We start from the raw sequence: 20860 nt of genomic DNA on the forward strand, positions 1-20860 counted from the left end.
ACCTTGTCAGAGTTGTCCAATTTCTCTATCCACTTCTGTTTCCGTAACCTTACAGAGAAAATGTGTAAAGATTTTCAAAGAACTAAAAGGCAAAAAAGCATACATTCCTTTTCTTAATCATTATTACATTTCCCTTAATGTTAGCCAAGGAGCAAAATGAGTCATGAATAGGAAAAACTTCCTTAAAAGAACAGAAGATGGAAAGGACCATCTATTAAAAAGACTGTGGTTTGCCTAAATATTTTTAGTTAACATGCTGCTTTTAAAACATCAGTCTTATCTAAAGTCCAAAATAAGGTTCCAAAAAGCAAAACAAAAGGGAAAAATACATGGCTCACCAAGAGTTGGCTGTAAAAACTCTAAACAAAACATGTGTTTAAGCTTGACTCTAATACTCAGATTTGCAAAAATGTGGCCAATATCCCTTGAAAGAGTTAAAGTAGTTGCTGCCCCTAGTTACTGGTGGCACGCTTCGATGAAAGTCTCATGGGGACAGACAGCAGCACAGCGCTCCACAGTAGCAGAAACTATCCATCATGCAGAGGCCATCACGCTGCTGTCCAAGAAATGTAGAAACAGTGCTCGCAGGAGCCCTGTTTAGGGAGGTAACCTGGCATAGGCTGATATCAATTCATAGCACATGTTAAATTTTCCAGTGGGATTACTCGGGGTAAAAAGGACAAAATGCCTCTTTCTCCTGTCTGCTGTCTACAAAAACACCAATAACCTCTTGGGATCTACTATAAAGGGCACAGCTCTTATTTTTAGTCTGAGTAAGTACTGCTGTTCATCACAAGGACAGCTTTACAAGATATTTAACCAGGAAAGCACATTATGGTAAATTATGGATTAATGATGACTATGTATATAAGCTATAAAATATGATGGTCAAAATATTCCATTAATCAGTAATATTTCAAAGTAGCATTGAGAAATTAGGTGAAACACTGGAAATTAAATGTTGAAATTAAAAAATGGGGTTAATCAGAAAGTTTTCTTTTATCACTGGTTTTTAAAACATAATATTCTAGAAAAAAGGAGGATTCCTTCAAATTATATTCTTTTCTGAGGTCTAAATGTCTGGGTGGCTTAACATTCATTTGCCACAATAATCTTGAGTTTTAATTAAATCAGTTCTTATACTTCAAAAATTTTGTATACAAATAAATAAGCGTGTATATAAAAACAGTGCATGGTAGATGTAACTCAAAACACTACAATTCTACATGATATAAAATACCCAAAGATCACGGGTTCAAACTAAATTGTTGGTTCATAGTAACTTGATTAAAACAAGCTACTAATCAGTATATATGAATATCTGCATTATGCAAATAAGGAGTAAGAATGACTGTTCTAATAAGCAAATTAAACAATCTTAAAAGAAATTAACACGGAGACGAAGGTGGAAGAGTTCTGAGTGAGGTTCAAAAAAAGTAGTCAACTCACTCAAAAAGTTTGAAATTCTCGACCAAAAAGTATTTACTAAGCTCCTATTTGCCAGGGACTATGCTAGGTGCTAGAGATACAAGTATCTCTACTCTCAATAAACCTACCTTCTAAAGGAGCAGAAAACAAGCACACACATAAAAAGAGACACACATATATACAGCATCAACATAAAGCAAGTTAATACAAACATATGCAAAGTAGTTAAATACGAGGTAATTTCAGAAGGAAGTCATTAAGTGATTAGGAAGACTGGGAAAGGATTCGTGTAGAAGATGGTACTTTAAGCTGTGTGTTGTTCTTCTCTTAGAGGGACTCAAGAATGCAGAAGCAATGAAGGAATGCATTCCAGATATGAGAGACAGCAAGGACAAAGGTATGAAGAGAGGAGATAGAGTTACCTGTGTGAGAAATACAGAGAGGGTCAGTTTGGCTGGATCCCAGAATAAGAACAGGGAAGTAATGTACAAGAAGACCAGAAATCTAAGGCGGTATCAGGTTTTATATTTAATTCTAGCAGCAAAAGTAAGTCACTCGAGTTGATGGATTATGGCAGTCACATGGTCATACCTATGTTTAAGGAAAATTAATTTAGCAGCAGGATGCAGGCTAGAATAGAATGGTGAGAGACTTAAGTCATGGAGGCTGTTGTAATAATCTAGATGAAAAATGATGAAGGCCTGAAGAAAGGTGGTACTACTAAACATGGAGAGAAGGGGTCCAACTCCAGAGATATTGTAGAGGTAAAAGCAGCAAGATTTAGCAATTGACTGGATACGTAGAGTAGGGTCAAGCATGAAATTGAGGATAATGATAAGGTTACAGAACCTAGGAGAGTGAAAAGATGGTGAAACCTTCAACAGAAATTAGGAAGTTTACAAGAGATGAGAGTTTAGAGGTAAAGTTCATGAATTGTTTTAAATATGCTAAACTGGAAATATCACTGATACATCCCATTTCAAACAACTGGTGAAAGGTAACTAAGGCATAGGAAACAGCCTGGGGCTAGATATATACCTACATATGAAAGACAGAAATACCTGTACACTAAATATGTATAGCTACTACAAATATAAAATACATACATACTTATCATATGGACATGTATGATACACACACACGTCTGAAAATCACCTGCATAAAATGATAATTAGACACAAAGCAGCTTATGAGGTTATTTATTAAGAGTACAGAGGGATAAGAGACCCTAGAAGAGAAACCAGACGAACCGTCACAGTTAGGGGACATAATATGGTAGATATGGCAGAAAAGGAGGAATGGGCAAACATGTAGAGGGTGTACCAGGAGATAGCAGTACCATAAAAACCCAAAGAGGAGAAAGTACTGAGAAAAGTAAGGCCAACAGTGTTAAATGTAGCAGACAGGCTGAGAGGGATAATAAGGACTGATAAAAGTAAGATTTAGGAAGTAGAGATCACTGATATCTTTGGAGAACAGTTTCAGTTGAGAAATGAAGGCAAAAGGCAAACTGCAAAGGGCTGAGAAGCAAGTAAAAGGGCAGTGGAGAGAAGTGGGAAGACAACTTTTTCATGACGTTTGGATGAGAAAAAGATGAGCAACAGAAGACAGGTTAAAGGTTGAGTGAAGGCTTTTTAAGGACAGGGAAGACTTGGGCATATTTAAAAGCAGAAAACAACTCAATAGATAGAAGAGGGTGAAGTTCTAAAAAACTGGGAGGGGATGAATGAGCTTGTAATCTGCTGGAGAAGACAGGAGGAGATGAGATTAAGAGTATATGCAGAGGTGGACCCTAGACAGACACTTGGGGAAAGAAAAGGAGAGGAAGGAATGATGTCAAGAAGTTTGGAGATAAAGAAAATTCAAAGAAAAAGGGGGTGAGGGGAACCTCCTGTCAAATAGCTTCAGTTTTCTTAGTAAAGTAAAAGGTGAGCTCCTCAGATGAGGGTGGGGGAAGGACAGAGAGTATGGGAGAACTGAGAGAGAGAGAAGATACAGAATAGCTTCTGAGATTAGCACTTAAAGAGAAATCAAAGGGCCTGCCTGGTTACAATGAGGGCCCCAGTCAGGAAAGGTAGGAGGTTTCCTCCCACAGGATTCAACAGCTAATACGTAGGAGGGATAAGGCAGATAGTGGGAGTAATCCAGGGCTGATGTTTGACAAAAGAGTGACAATAAGACTGGGGATAGGGGTGGAGGGGAGGAGGGAGAGAATAGAGTTTTCAAGAGTAGAGGGGAGAAAAGGGTTAAAATGGCTATACTGGGTAGAGACTGAAGAGGGAGGAAAGTGAAGTCAAAGCAGGGGTAAAGGCCTCAGAAAGTACTGTAGGTATGAGGAATTACAAGTCTTGGGCTTGTTGTTTGTTCTTCAGACCTATAGAGGAACAATGACATCACAACACTGGGGTCAGGCTAGAGCGTGTTCGACTGTGGCTGCTCAGTCCACTAGAAGTTTAGAAGGTCCTACCACAGGTCAGGTACAAATAGTCCATAGGAACATTTGGGAAGGTGCTGTCTCTAGATTTGCAATGCCACATTTCTTTTATGCTACTAAGATCCTGCTTTGCTCAGAAAGCATAGCATCTTTTCTGATGAGGGCATGCCATGCTGGGCAGTCCTGTGCCAGAGTCTCAAATTTCTCACAATCAATCCTGAAGTTCTTCAAAGAGACCTTAAGAGTGTCCTTGTATCACTTTTTCTGACCACCATGTGAGCACTAGCCCAGTGTAAGTTCTCCATAAAGTAGTCTTTAGGCAAACATATATTTGGCATTTTAACAACAGGGTCAACCTATGGACTTGTGCTCTCAGGAGCAGGGTCCAAATACTTGGTAGTTCAACTTGAGAGAGAACCTCTGTGTTCAGGACCTTATCTTGCCAGGTGATCTTCAGAATCTTAGTAAGAAAATTCAAATGGAAGTGGCTCACTTTTCTAGCATGGCGCTGGTATACTGTCCAGGTTTCAAAAGTAAACAAAAATGAAGTCAGCACAATAGCTCCGTAGACCTTCAGTTTAGTATGCAGCCTAACATCTTTTCTCTCAAACACTTTCTTTTGGAACCTCCCAAATGCTGAACTAGCTCTGGTAATTTGTGTATCAATTTCACCATCTATGTGGACATCCCTGGAAAGTATACTGCCAAGGTAAGTGAACTTAATAACAAAGGCATTCAATCAAAATTACTCCATTTCCTATAACCAAGGGCTCCAGCTATGGATGATGTGGTGCTGGCTGATGGAAATTTTCACTTTTCTTGATGTTGATTGTTGGGTCAAAATTAGCAAAAGCAGCAGAGAACTGAACTGCATTCTGTTGCATCTCAGCCTCAGAGGCTGCACTGAGTGCAAAAGCCTCTTCAAACAAAAAGTCACACACCAACTCTCCCTTCACTTTAGTCTTGATTTGTGGCCTTTTCAAGTTAAATAGTCTGTCCTAAATGTAGTTGCTGACCTCGATACCGCATCTAACACATTTCAGAAAACATCATGCTGAAAAGGATGGGAGCAAGCACATAACCCTGCTTCATTCTACTGGTGACAGAGAAGATGTGAGAGCCATGAAAGCATGCCATCATGAAACTGGCAACACAGGGAGTGGTAGAACAGAAGAAGTTTGTTGTCAGTAGGTGAATGTCAGAACTTCAACTCAGAGAAGATGAATATTTGTGAATAATAGTACTGTCTAGGGTGTGATCATCGCTGAGTTGGAGCAGAGAGACAGGTTGCTGGATTTACGGAAGCTGTGGAATTGGTAAATTAGGGAGGTTAAAGGAACATCCACATGGATATACTGAAATTCTGTGGTAAGGAAGGGAGATAGATCTTCTATACGTACAGATCCTCCCACCAACCCTGCAAAGAAACAACATACCATCTCAGTTCTTCTTTGGAAACAAATTTGGATCAACCTATCTTAAAATTTTTTCCATCATTCTAATTTTGAAAACAATTTTTTTTCCCTACAAAGCCAAAAATCAATAGGCAAATGCAACAGGAATAGACTATTTAGTACAGAATTTCTGGCAGTCATAAGAAGCATTCTTTTACAATCTTACCCACTTGATACACTATGGATTCTTTAAACTAACTTTATCATTCAACTTTAGTATAGGGTAATGCCCATTCAATGAATAGGCCTCTTTAAAAAGTAGTCAGGGGATGGCCCCTTTAAATAGAAAAGATTAAATAAATAAATCAAAGCTGGGAGGGGCCTCAGACCCTCAGGGTTGTCGTTTCAAAGAGAAACAGTTACTGCAGACATTCACTCTAAGCTAGGAGGGTCCAAAAAACAGCCACTGTTGTTCAATCTATGGGCTTCAGAATGCACTGACTATAAGGTTTTAGGAAAGACAAAAAAGCAAGAAAAAGAAAGACAAAGAAATCAAGCCAGTAAGCCCCAAGTTGACTGGGCAGCTTTTGGCCATCAAAATTTACCTTCTTTTGGAGAGGAGAAGAAAGGGGAGGGAGAGGCTGAGAGAAAGGAGGAGCTGAGTTACCCAGCTAGCTGGGTCCCCATTCAGGTAGCTTGGTCTACTCACCAGTCTGTGTTGGTCCTTTGTAACTGAAGAAGACCACAGCATCAGAGAAACAATGACATGACTTGCACTTGACTTTGTTTTGAGTGAGGGAGGGTTATGCATGGTCACCAGCTTCACTTTCACCTCCATATATGTATATGTGTGTGTATATATATGTATCTATGTATGTACATATGCGTGTATATGTATGCCTAAAAAGGCCAAGGTCTCCCACTGCATCCTGAGCCATCTCCATTCATCCTGATGAATATCTGGTCACTGGATTCAGATGCCTCTGGAGAAGTGAGGCTGGTGACCTTGCACAGCCCTCCCTCACTCAAAACAAAGTCAAGTACAAGCCATGTCATTGTTTCTCTGATGTCATGGTCTTCTTTGAAATCAAAGGACAAACACAACAACTTGTTCCTAATGCCATCTTTCTGTAAAGTAATTAAGATGTCACTTCAATGAAATGTTTGCATTCATGGCATGTAATTGCAGAGGAGAAGGAATTTGATTCCCCCCTACCTCAAGTCAATTGATGTATCCATGGGATATAGTTTCAAGATGACAAAATATTGATATGGTACAAGTTGTTAATAATACCCAGCTATCCCTCTATAACTATGACTACCCTTTCCTGACTAAAGCAGAGGGGGCAATAGGATTGTCTGAGTAAAAACTGGTCAAATTCCCCTAAGATTCTAAATAACTAAGCCCTAAAGATAACTTACCAGTTTGAGAGTTCAGGACAGCAGAGGCAGGAGGTAGAAATTGAGAAAAAATGCTCTTCATGTCTCGGATAGAGAGAGAAGGGGATTTTTACTTCTCCTACCCTACAATAGCCAGAGTATCTAGCATTGGAACAATTTTCTTCGAGGAAATCATCCCATCCAGCAGAGAATTGATTCAAAAGAGTTCAAAGCATAGTTGAGTTAGAAGGATGGATACAAAGAGAAAAACAGTGAAAGGCAAAAGCAATTTCAAGGAGCATGGCTCCTGACAGCCAAGAAGAGAGTAAGATAGGAATAAGTAAGGCTTGGTAATTGAGAGCTGAGATGCAGAGAGCAGCAGTCCCTGGGAATCTATCTAAGCAACCTGCCCCACAGAGCTACTACTTGTGAGAACTCTACAGGAAAAGGAAAAGACTTCAAGGCCCCATAGTAACAGAGGAGTGCACAGTCTTGGTCATGTGCCACATGTGGCTCATTATCATGATTATTCTCACTTTTCCTATGAACACTACGCATCAGCAGAAGAGAACAGCACAGTTTTCTGGGAGAAGAGGGGGAGTGTATTGTTACTGTTCCATTATATGGCTCAGCTAAGAGCTAATTGGGTCTACTTAATGACTGTTAATGCAAAGTGTACCATCTGGGGTTCCTAAGATGAAGATCCAGGAGAGGATGGTATTGTACTTCCCCTTTCAGATCCAACTTAGAAACAGCTGATTCGTGAGTAGGATATGTACAGTTTCATAGAAGACATGAAATGATAAATGCAAAAAAACTTATATGAACTGATACAAAGTAATGAGAACCACAAAAACAATATACATTATAACAACATAAAAAAGAAAAAAACAAAGCAATCGAAACTAAATGCTATGGAATTATAAGGATCAGGCTTGACTCCAAAGAAGACAACTGAGAAGATACCTCCCCAGCTTCTTTGCAGGGGCAGGAAGCTACTGACAGAGAACACTGCATTTAATGCCAGCCTTTTTCGATACAAGAGTTTTGCTGGACTAGGTTTTTTCTCTTCTTTTAAAATTCTTTGTTTTAAGGACAGCTCTTTGAGAGTTGGGAGAGGGTAAGAATATACTGGGAAATGTAGACAATGTAAATAAATAAATAAATGTAAAAAAAATAATACAAGCCCTCTGAGGACAGAAATTGTTTCATTTTTTTTTTTATTCTTCATATGTCTAGCATTTAGAATGTGCCTGGCACTCCTCGAGTAGATGCTTCATAATTTCTTGACAGATTTCTCTACCCTAACTCTACTCAATTCTACAACTTTCACCATCACAGTTTCTTTGTTTTCCTTAGTTTCTCTCACTGAACACTTCTGGCACAAAAAAAATACCAGATCCAAAAGAGTGGAGTGAGCAAAAGGTGTGGCAAAGGTAAGAAGAGCTGCTGGACTAGATGCAATTGACCTTTCTAAATTGCATATCTGGGTCGCCAAAACCTAATCATTCCTCTGTTCATTTAAACTTTTATAAAAATACACTTTCTCATTTGTAGTCACAAATGATTTATATATATGCATATATATGCTATTTATATATAGTTCACTTTATGCAACAGCTATTCACCTAAAAAGTGGTACCATCATTAACAAATATTCATACCTACTATGTATAAAGCACTGAGCTAGGGGAACAAAGAAATATAGAATTTTAAGCCACCAAGGAGAGAGTCTGGACTTCCATGTGGCATATATGAAAAGAGATAAACAACCCTATAAAGTAGCATGTGGCTAGTGCTACATGAATGGTATGAGCAAAAAAGAATTTGGAGAAGGGAAGAATCATTATTAAGTGTGTTAAGTCCATTAATGAAGTACTTAAGCTTTAATAGTTTAAACTGCTTTAAGACTTTTTGGACACCCTGTATTTCAGCTGGGCTATAAAGGAATGGTAGGACTGAGACCCGAAGAGAGATGTGAGTAAGGTAGAAGAGCATGCTGGGGCTCTGACAGTAAGGGGGGAGGTATCAATGAGCCTATCAGTCACAACATTTTAGAGCTGGAAAAGACCTCAGAGATTATCTGTTTTGGTTACATGTGTCTTGCCAATTTCCAATAGCAGGTAATCCCTATAATTAGGGATTACCTGCTTTTGCCCAGAGTCATAATAAAGTCATTGAAAGATCAATCCATGACACATTCTTTCTACAAAAAAAATCATCTTACAAAAACTCACTTTATTTCAGCTCTTTATTCTCTACCACATTACCAACTAGAATAATAAATTTTAAAAATTTCTTCCAAGTCTTCTGAATGCACCTGTCCCATTCCAGCACTGTCTCAATAGATAATTTTGCCTCCTACTTTGCTAAGGATAGTAAATCCTTCCTTCCAAATCTCAGATCTGATGTATATGTAAATGTATGTATGTATGTATATATAGATACATATGTATGTATGTATATATTTACAACCCTTTCCTTTTCTTCCTCTTTTATCTAAAATTCTTTTTGTGCAGCTAAGTTGATGCTTTTGATATAACTGCATCTCATCAGACCCAGGATCTTGATCCATTAATCACCAGTTTTCTCTATTGCCTCTTCATTGTTTTCCTTCCACTGGCTCCTCCATAATAAGGCTTACTTAATCCCTATGCTTCAAAAGAAGTTTTCCCTTCTTACTGTCACCTCTGTCCTCATTCTCATTTCCCAAAGTTCTAGGAAGTGAGCGAGGTCCAATTCCTGACAAAAAATTCACTTAGTTCAACTTTATTAATATTAACCACATGCAATCCCCTATGCTAGGCACTGTGGAAAATACCAAGATAATTAGAATATAGCTATACCCTGAAAGAGTTGATGATGATGACGGTGATATTTACACTTCCATGATATTTCAGGGTCTGCAAAGCTATAGTAGCTCATTCGACCCTCACAACAACCCTGTGAGTAGGTGCTATAGTTACCTCTATTTTACAGACAAGGAAAATGAGCCCGAGACAGGTTAAGTGACTTACAAAGGGTCACAAACTGAGTGTTTTAAAAGAAGATGCAAACTGACATTTCAACATGATCTATGAGGCAAAGGAAGAACAGTAATAACCCACATCTAGAGAAAGAACTATGGTGTTTGAATGCAGATCAAAGCAAGTGATTTTCACTTTTTTGGATTTTTTTTTTTGGCTTTTCCTTCTCGTGTTTTTTCCATTTTATTCTGGTCCTTCTTTTACAATATGACTAATGTGGAAATATGTTTAACAAGACTGAACATGTATAACCTTTATCAGATCGTTTGCTGTCTTGGGAAGGGGGGAAGGAAGGGAAGCAGGGAGAAGAAATTGAAACTTAAAATCTTACAAAAATGAACATTGAAAACTATTTTCACATGTAATTGGAAAAAAATAAAATACTATTAAGTAAAAAAAGAAAAAAGAAAGTATAGCAATAAATATAACACAAATTCAAATATAACAAGCACACAAAATCATAGAATACTATGGTTAGTTATCAAATTTAATTCAAGAAACATTAAGTGCTTCCTGTGTGCAAGGGACTGAGCTAGGTTATGCTATTCCAGACTATTAAAGTTACATTTCTCTAATTTAGATACCCCCATAGAAAAGTCTCATAAGCTAATATATGCTGAAAGCAAAAGCCATTTATTTGGCACATTCATACAAGGGACTATTTGTGGCTTTAACCTGAAGTAAGGTGAAAAGAATAAGCATTTATTAAGCACATACTACATGGCAGACACTATGCTAAGTGCCTTACAATTATTATCTCATGAGATTGGAGGACATGAGTGAGAAGGGGTATAAAGATACATCTGGACAACAGTCACCAAAGACATAAAGATGAAGCTGATCTTTGGAGGGGTAGGATGTATTCACTATTAAGCCAGCAAAGAGAAACTCAAGCGTTGGATGGAATGAATGTCAGAGCATGACGGGAAAATGAAAGAGATCAATGATGTACCAATGATGAGAAGTACTCTCTCCAACTGACACATAATGGGTTCTTGTTACTCCTCCAAGTCTAGAGAGGGAATGCCAGAATTTTGTCTCAGACAAGAAGACTACTACTCCCAGATCAGAATAAGGGTCAGATATTTTTTTGTGCACCTGGGGGCAACTAGGTGACACAGTGGATAGTGTGCCAGACCTGGAGTCAGAGAGACTCATCTTGCTGAGTTCAAATCTGGTCTCAGATATTTACTAGCAGTATGACCCTGGGCAAGTCACTTAACTCTGATTTTTTTTCCCAGGTTCTCACTTGTAAAATTAACTAGAAAAGGAAATGGCAAACCATTTCCATACCTTTGCCAAGAAAATGATGAGTCAGACGTGGCTAGGGCAAACAATGAAAAATGGCAATCTCAATGGGGGACATATATACACATAGCTACAATACAAAGAATGAGCTCCTGCCCAGAACTTGGATTGCCACCCTCAGAACCTTATTTTAGAAGTGTCCTTCACTTTATTTTGCCCAGATCCAGAACCAGGCATTACTGAGAACAGTAATGCAATCAACACCACTATTCCTAGAAAGGACTTGTCAATCAATTGCCCCATGACTCCAATTTCCCTGTCCAAAACACTCTCCCCTGGCCACTCTATGTGTTTTCTTCCCTTGTGAGAATGTAAGTCCTTGAAGGTAAGGTCTGTTCTTACTTGCTTATATTGTAGCTATATCACTGGCCCTTAGCATACTGCCTAGCACATATACAGTAAGGACCTAATTAACTTTTTCATTCATGCACTCCAAAGAATGCACGGAAGAAGCCACATAGAGTGGCATAAGGAATTAAAGGAAGGCAAGATTATTTCTAGCTTGTGGAGAGAGATAAAGTTTCATGGAAAAGGTAGCCCCAGAGCAGGGCCTGAAGAAAGGGTTTTTAGTGAATGTGGATGGGGGACAACATAACCCAGGAATGAGAATAGTGTATGCAAATGTAAAGAGCAGCGAGGTCAAGGTAAGATCAAGGAATAACTAAAAGGTTATTATGTCTATGATGTAGAGTGTGCAAAGGACAACGGTATGAAATATGGCCAGAAAGGCAAATCACAGTCAGATGTGAACAGCCTAGGAGGTAAAGACAGGATCAAAGAAGGAAGAAAAGGACCCATATTTACAAGAATATTTACAAAAGCTCTTCTTTTTTTGTAATAGCAGTAACAAAGAACTGTGATTCAGGGGGTGTCCATCAAGTGGGGAGTTGCTGAACAAATTGTGGTATATAAAAGTAATGATATTCTGTTATAATAAATAAGTTTCAGAGAACCTGAAAAGACTTGTGTTCAACTGAAGCAGAATGAAGCAGAACAAAGAATTTAAGCAATAACAATACTGTAAATCAAACAACTTTTAAAGACTTTAGAACTGTGATCAATATGACAACCAACCCTGATTCTAGAAGACTGAGGATCTCCTGGCAGAGAAGTCATGGACTCAAAGCGAAGGAGATACACATTTTTGGTCAATGTGAGAATTTATTTCATCTTATTTCATGTTTGTTAGAAAGGTGGCGTTTTTTCCACTTTGGGGGATGGGATGGAGAGAGAATAAATGCTTCTTAACTGGGGGGAGGGGGATTAAAAGAAAAGTCAGATGACATGATCTGTTATAGTATAAGAAGATTCCTCTGGAAGTGGTGCATAAAACAGTGGAGGGAAGAAAAACTGAAAGTGATAGGACTTTTTTGGAGTGTACCTCAAAACTAAAGGGTAATAAGGCCTTCAAGTCAGACCTGATTTTGCTTCCTAATCATTCTGGAACCAAAGCACAGGTACCTCAAAGATCTGGCATCACTGTTCTTGAGGCTGCAACTCACCACCAGTTTACTACCCAACCCTTTGCCTTACTGAACTGCTCACTCAAAGCTCAATGACTCCCAAATTGTCAAATCCAACGATCATTTCTCACTCTTCATCCTCCTTGCTCTTTCTGCACTATTTAACCCTGTCAACCATCTAATTTGTCTTGATACTCTCTCTTCCCTTAGCTTTTCTCTGTTTGACTTTTCTTGTCTTTTCTGGTTGTGTCCTCTTCCTGTCCTCTAGATGTGAGTGTTTGCCAAAACACTGACATCTGATGGCTTCTCTTAGCTATTCTATTTTTTTCTTTTATCTCCATCTAGTCACCCTACACCTAGATAGCACATCAAACTCAACACTTCCAAAATGGAACTCCAACTAAAAAATTCCCAATGGCCTCTTGAGGCAAAATGCCTTCCACATCCAGAGAAAGAACTATGGAATTTGATCAAAGAATGAAGCAGACCATTTTCTTTTGTGTTATGTTTTGGGGCTTTTTTTACGGGTTCTTCCATTCATTTTAATTCTTCTATACAACATGATAAGGGTGAAAATGTATTTAATAAGAATGTATGTACAGAACCTATATAAGATTGCACACCATCTCAGGGAGGGAAGGGAGAGGATGGGGGGGGAATGTAAGATATATGGAAGTGATTGTAGAAAACTGAAAATACATAAAATAACTTTTAAAAATAATAAAAATTTTTAAAAAACAAAATCAAAATGGAACTCCATCTTGTTCTACTTTCTGATTTCCCTATTTCTGTTCATCTTTGTCCTAAATGCCTGGATTAATATTCTAAATCATTTTATACTCTATCTTATTAGCCACATGCACATATGGTTAGATGCCAGATTGTGTCAATTTCTACCTAAGAAGTATCACAAAAATAACTACTGGCACCACCACCCTAGCTCAATCCCCCTTGGGGAGAGATTCTGATTCAAATGACTGTAGGGTATCATAGGTTGGGCCCCTTCTATAGTTTGGTGGTCAAGCATCCTGCTCTACATCCTGATGGTGCTATTGTCTGATTAACTAAAAATCATATAATTAATTAATAACAAAGTGGTTCAATTTCAAGTTAAAAAGTTGTTGTTTTTAATTTTGCCATCCCTAATTTACTGCAGACTCCGTAAAATTTTAGAAAAAATATATCACAAAACTACTTCTGTGGGGGAATAATAGGCTAGTTTTAATTTCATCTAATGTTATCCCTTTGAATATTTCTTTTAAGCATTAAATTTACTAGAAATTGTTAAATAATTATGATCAGAATATATGACCCAACTGTCCAAAATCGTTATTGCAAAATTATTTGACTGGTATACTCTAAGAAGTCTAAGCTGTTCAGTTTTATTTTTCAAAATATATGACATTTTGGTAAGGCTCAGATTTTCTATCAGTTAAGTATTTTGAATGTTAAAGCATCTACTTCAAACATAAAACTAGTGAAAATAGCTTATTGACTATTGGTATAGGTAATTCAGAGGCTCAGTTTTGTCACTGTGTAAATGCCATATACTATATAATCAATTTACTATCCTCCTGTATTTGGCAACACACCAAAGATAAAACTCACAGACAGAGGCCAGAATACTAAGGGCTAGGATTTAGTCACCTAAAAGGTGACTGTTTATGTTCCAGATATAGATTAGGTTTCCAGCTTTCATTCATCTTATAATTTTCCAAATGGTTCTATATAATTGCCCCATTTAAAAAATTCAATAGAATTTCATTTTATTCTTTCAGATATTATATTATTAGAATGTAACGCAATGAGGTGGCACAGGAGATAAAGTGCCAGGCTTGAAAGTCAGGAAGACCTAAGTTCAAATCTGGCCTCAGGTACTTACTAGCTGTATGACCCTAGGCAAGTCACTTAACCCTGTTTACCTCAGTTTCCTCATTTGTAAAATGAGTTAGAGAAGGAAATGGCAAACCACTCCAATATCTTTGGCAAAAAACAAACAAACAAACAAACCCCAAATGGAGTCACGAAGAATTTGACATGACTAAAGAACAAAAATTTATTATACTCAATCTAGGAAGCTTAAGGGTAGCACATTGTGGCACCCATAGATGTTGGAACAACTAAGTTCATTAAAGAAAAAGAAAAGTCACTCCTCAGGATTTCTCCCTTATATCCGAGGGACATTCTACTAAACAGGTCTTTACTGCATAATGTGTCAAAAGGATGTAGGAAACATATACTTTATGCTCATTAAAGTTTTGCAAACCACAATAAAAAGGAGTTTAGGAATGATATTACTCCCCCTGAAATAACAGTTATAATGTGAAACTGTAAAAAGAGTAAGATTAACTGGGGAGCTGCCTTGTATGTCAGATCCTAAAATGTCTTTGCACCATCATTAAGACTACAAAGTACACACATGAAATCTGGAGTAAATAAAACATAGGAGAAGAAGAGGGTACAAGATAAATAAGATTTGTTTGCTGGGTTATTTTAAGTTCTGTGATGACTTAAAGGGCTACGTAAAATGACGATGCCATGCTCCATAATTTACTGAACCACGCTAGAGGAGATGAAATGGCTTCTGAGGTTCCTTTCAACTCTATGATTCTTTGATACTGTGATACCATAATTATATAGCATAAGCTATGAGAACTGAAATTTCAAGGAGACAGCATAATCTGCAACCAAATCGAAATTCACTACGTGGTCTAATCAACTAATCAACAAGATATGTAAGTACCTACTATACTCTAGGAACATCAGATGTATAAAGAATGAAATAATCCATGCTCACAAAGAGGAAGGAAGACAAGTACACAGAGAAATATATACAGCATAAAGTTCATAAATATAAACACAAGCTAATATGGACTTGTCAAAGGGCAGACCAAAGAAGGCCTAGCAGCAGCAACGAGAAGAGGGTCTTGAAGAGGTAGACAAGACTAAAAACGATTCAACAACAAGCACACCACAAAAGCACAGAGATATTTGTAATCATTCAAAAGAATTTGATCTAACTAGCCACAAAGGAAGAAATGAATGGATGACGAATGTCTATTTATAAGCTTTAACAGGCAAAGGGATGGATGACCCATAAAGTTGGTCCACTAGTACATATATTATGGATAGACTTTGCAGATATCCATGAATTGGGCGCAGAATAAAAGAGGAAGATAGAACAGGATGCACTGCAATAAATAACTGTTCATTGAGTTTAATAAACCCAAATTTGTCTGCTAGATAAAGGGCTATCTTTTTAACCTCCATATTCCTGTAGTGAAGCTTATGGTTCTCATGGAATATGACAGGCTATAAAGGATGAAAACTGTGAATCAATCAGAAGTCAATGAGTGGATACATGATAGAAAGCACAGAGATTTAAGCAGCAAAAATTAGACATCTGAATGAAAGAGGAAGGCAAAAGGCCATATGTTGGAGAATCGTATTTAGCTGATTGTCAGCCAAAAAGCTCTATAAATATTCATGAAATGTCAAAAGATAGAGAGGAAGGCCTCCATCATATTAAGTGGACTCCCTATGAAGCTTTTAGGAGGACACAAACAAGAGTCACAGAGGATGAAAAGATGTGGGTATGATGTAACATATACCTCTTCAGGAAATGGTCCTATATCTGAAACCATAGGTTCAATGAATCCAGTGAATTATCTAGAATAATCAGGGTAAATTTTACAATGAATTCCAATGGGAAAAATCAGATTTATTGTATTGGAAAACTCTTTGCAAAGGCAACTTTCTGGAATCCATCTTGTGAATAATGTTTCATCATATGCTACATGAGTACAACGTTAGGGACACACCATAAGTGCTTAAATATTTAATGGCTAACACTAAGAAAAGTATTATATAGGTTGTTGAGCTTTTTTAAGGACAGTACTTCTTTCATATTCATTAAATGTCATTCATTTCTATTCATTAACCTTAATATACTTTGACCTAATAAATCTCAAGGAAATAAATTTAATACTAAAAAGAGCAAATCAGTGCTCCGAATACACTATCCTTTTTTAGAATAAAGTGCTTTTTAAATTAGAATCAAAAGGAAACACAATTTTTTTCCCAGTTCTCAAAAATTGTTTTCTGTATTGTTATAATATTCTATATAGGACAGCAGATCCTAGGAGAAAAATAAATGGCTAAGAAATTGATGAAAGTGTTCCCGTACTGAGCCATATGCTGACTGCAGATTCCAGATGCTCAACATTCTTGACATCAGGATGGAAAAATTTACTGTTAGTCTAGAGAAATTTAATATCACCATTCTTGTCATATCCCTCATAGCTTCGTTATTAGGACAAGTCTGGGGAAGCTATAACCAGTGTTAAATGAAAAAAAATCTGGTCTCTGCGTTCCATCATTGTTACATATTATGAAACAAAGTTCTTAGGAAGAATATAGAAAAGACACCAGAAAAAAAAGCAAAGTTTACATTCATTTGTTGTTTTTTCTTGTTAGTTTTGCCATTTGTATTCCATATAATATAGAACCAGGCATAAGACTAAAGAAATTTTACTATAACTCAGGGGTAATAAACACTAAAGAACATATATCTAAGCCCAGAACAACACTGTAAAATTTTATTGTATTAACAAAATAGGACAAACCAACCTTTAAATTTTCCACTTTGTCAAAGGTAAAACAATCAGCAGTACTCACTGCTGTTTATAACAGGCTTCAATTTTTCTTATTTAAAATATATTTTAGGATTTTCCAGAAGAATACACTATTCAAGTGCTTTAGTACCTTGATAAATATATATCTTTTGACATCATCTATTACAACCAAATAAAAAAATACATCTGATGAGGAAAAAAACTGAAAAACATCTGAAACATTTAAAATAAAATCTTCCCACAATTTGCTTCTTTTTTATTTGAAACTAAAAATTCTATTTAAAAAAATAAAGAAGAGACAACAATTGGAAAGATATCACTTTGGACAGAATTAAATACCCCATCTGAAAGCTTATTTTAACTATTTCTAAAGCTACATTTAATAAAGGCTATTTTTTCTTCTATTTTTTTCTAGTGTGAGTAAAGTGAGATGCAAAATAAGTGTCCTTGAAGATAATACACACGACACTAAAGGCATGTGAGTATAAGGCATAAGCACATGACATAAAGCATTAGAGTATTTGGCCCACATAATTTTTAAAAATTCATTCAAAGAATATTTATTAATATGTACAAAGTACTGTACCAGACACTGAGATATAAAAACATAAAATACATTATAAAATCACAGAATTTCATAATTCAAAGGTACCTCACAGCACTCATCCACCCATCCCTCTGACTACTTTAAACCTCCCACTTCCACTATAGCCTAGTCACGTAACCTTTAGTTCAGTAAACTGAACAGAAATGATCCAGTCAAAGGAAACCCACCATCTCCCAAGTCAGCTTACTCTACTCTTAGGTAGTTCTGACTGACTGAAAACAACTGAACAACAAAAAAATGTCAATCAACTTTTTTTTCCTTTTTATCAAGGCTATATCTGCCTCTCAGTAATTCCTAGATCGTACTATCTGAGGCCAAGGAGAACAAGACAACTCCTACATCCACATGACAATCCTTCAAATACATGAAGGAATTATGTTCCCACCAACCCAAGTCATTTCTTCTTCATACTAAACATTCCCATCTCCTTCAGCCAGTACTCATATAGCATGGTCTCCAAATCCTCCAATCCCCTGGTCATCTTCCAGCCTGTCAATGACCCTATAAAATGTGTTACGCAAAACGGAATATAAATTACATATCAAGTTATTATCTAATCCGGAAAAAATGCAACACAGACTATTATACCCTTTTCATTATGAGTATTATACCCTCTCAACGTAGTGTAAAATCATGCTAGCTTTTTTGGTTACCCAGTTGTTCAGGTCATTCTTTCTGTTCACTAAAATACCCATGTCTTTTTGCACAAAAATAGTTTTCTAACCAACTGTCCCCCATTCTGTGCTTTAAAAGCTAATTTTTTGCACACTGATCATAGAATTTTATGTTTCATTCATTATTAAACCCTATCTTATAATATTTTCTATATCATTCTACTCTGTCAACATATTTTTGGATTCTTGGCATCTATTTCCCACTACTTCTAGTTTTCACAAACATAGCATCCATGCCAGGTTGCTTTAAAAAATATTAAATTCAGCTCCAAGAACATATCACCACTAGAGACATTCCCATCAAGTTTATATGACTCATTAATGACAACTCTGAACCCAATCACCTAACCAAACCCCAAACTACCTGTCTCTACTATCATTTCTATCACATCTTGCCATCCTATCCACATGGATAACACAAGAAACAATCAAATGATCTGATGAAATCCAGGTAAGATGCATACACAGTATCCAAGTTATGTTAGTACAGCCTATACTTAATAAAGTCATATTTACTTTTTACTGATTACTACTCATTTCCAAATATATTCAGCTAGGAATTAAAGTCAAGTTCACCAACATCTACTTTACAGAGTTTACTCTTCCTTTTTGTTTTCTTAAATATAAGTCAATATGCATATATCACTAGTATTATGGCACTACTCATTCATCAATATTTTTCAAAGATCACCGACTCATATCTATCACTTATGATAGATTGTGTGATAAATGATGGCTCAATAATCATATCTATCAGTTCTTTTTATACCCTAGGATTTAGTTCATCCTGTTCTGGTAACATATCAATGGTAGTTAAGTGTTCCTTTCCTCATTTATCTTGGGTTTTAAATCCCTGCTAACCATTTTTGGTTTATTCTTCCCATGCTTAGCCATTCTGCAATAACATGATTAGTACATACAAATAGTAACAACAGAAACTCACTACAACATATTCCATCACACCATCACAAAATTCAGCTGCAGCAGCATTGGCTAATACCTCATTTATCCCGTCTGCCAGTCCTGACTCCTTTGCATAGAGTAAACATTTAATAAACTTTTGTTATGATTTAACAACAATAAACTTCCCCCTATCTAATATTATGACTGACAGCATAACTCAGTGTAACATAAACACAGAACTTGACCTGAACTCAGCAAGACCAGTTATGGGGTGTATGGAATGTTCAGGGAGGATTAGCTTACCTAAAGGGCTTGCTGGGCCCTTTTCAGAGCTGTTCATCCACCTTTGATGTAAACCTGTCCCCTAACTCTCACCTGTGTGGCTCCAAGAAACTGTAGCATGCACAGCAGCCACACCCCAGTAAAATTGTCTCAGCAGACAGGCTAAACCAGGCTGAGGATAACCAACTAGCCTCAAAACCTTTGATGAGTTAGGGGAATGTCTACCATAAGCATGTGAAGACCTCCTTGAGCAGAATGGGCGGATGATAACAATTTGTTCCAACAGCCATGAAGGCAGCTGAAGCAGACACTAAGCTTAGAGCTTAGTCAGACACTGAAGACACTACAATGGGCCATTGCCAATCATCCTGACTTTTGTCTCGCCACAGGACTTTAATGGCTCTGGAAGGGAGAGTGAGGCTGACAACTTTTGCAATTCTGTCTCCTTTAATTCAATTCACATGCAAGTCAAGAATATCACCCCACGATGTCACTGCTCCTCTTCAAAAACAAAGGACAAACAACATTTTCATTTTATAAAATGCAAATAAGAACTATCATTATCTACCTCACAATTTTATTATGAAGCTCAAAAGAAATAATGTAGTACTAAGACTTAAAATGCAATAAAAGTTTAGCTGTGTGTTCTTCTCACCAATCAATAACATTAAAGACAGTATAGCTACACCTGATCCATGATACAATCTAACAGAACACATGAGTTTTATGTGCAGTAAACTATAAGAAGAAGCATAATGTAGAAGTGTTGATTACCTACCATAAAAGTTATCAGAATCCAAAACTACTTAAGGAGATTCAGAGTTCACAAATGATAAATATGATCTGAAGTATAATCTGAAGCCACTGTAATTCAAATGATGATCCAAATATGCTTGACAACAGAATGAGGATTAATAATGCAGGTAGGGCAACCTTAAATTATATTTTAGTTCAGAGGAGAGAGAGTCTACTTTTGCATGGAAACTGGAACAATAAATACATCATGGAGAAGGTGACACTAAAGCCTAGAATGGACAAATTCTACATCTTAGCAAATAAGGGTACCGGTTATCCTGATCCCATCTTGCATTCCCTTGCTTCTGTATATTTATGTGGGCTATTCTCCATGCCTGGAACACACTCCCTTATCATTTCCTTCTCCAGAAATTCTTTTCCTTCAAGGTCCCACTTAGGTATCACTATCTCCCTGAAGTTTTATTTGTTCCTTCAAGTTGAAAGTATCTTCTTCCTCCTTGAATGTTCACGGACAACTTAGTCTAGGATTTCTCCTTTCCTTATAATATTCTACTTCTTAATTATGTTTTTG

At 36.9% G+C, this 20860-nt stretch overlaps 1 protein-coding gene across 5 annotated transcripts in view; it reads right to left on the reverse strand.

The window, feature by feature from the left end:
- MPP7 (MAGUK p55 scaffold protein 7) overlaps positions 1–20860 on the reverse strand; it is a 287051-nt gene that overhangs the window by 179754 nt on the left and 86437 nt on the right. The gene's annotated exons all lie outside the window — the stretch shown is intronic.

Source organism: Notamacropus eugenii, chromosome 3 (assembly GCF_028372415.1).
Source record: "Notamacropus eugenii isolate mMacEug1 chromosome 3, mMacEug1.pri_v2, whole genome shotgun sequence".
Lineage (NCBI taxonomy): Eukaryota > Metazoa > Chordata > Mammalia > Diprotodontia > Macropodidae > Notamacropus > Notamacropus eugenii.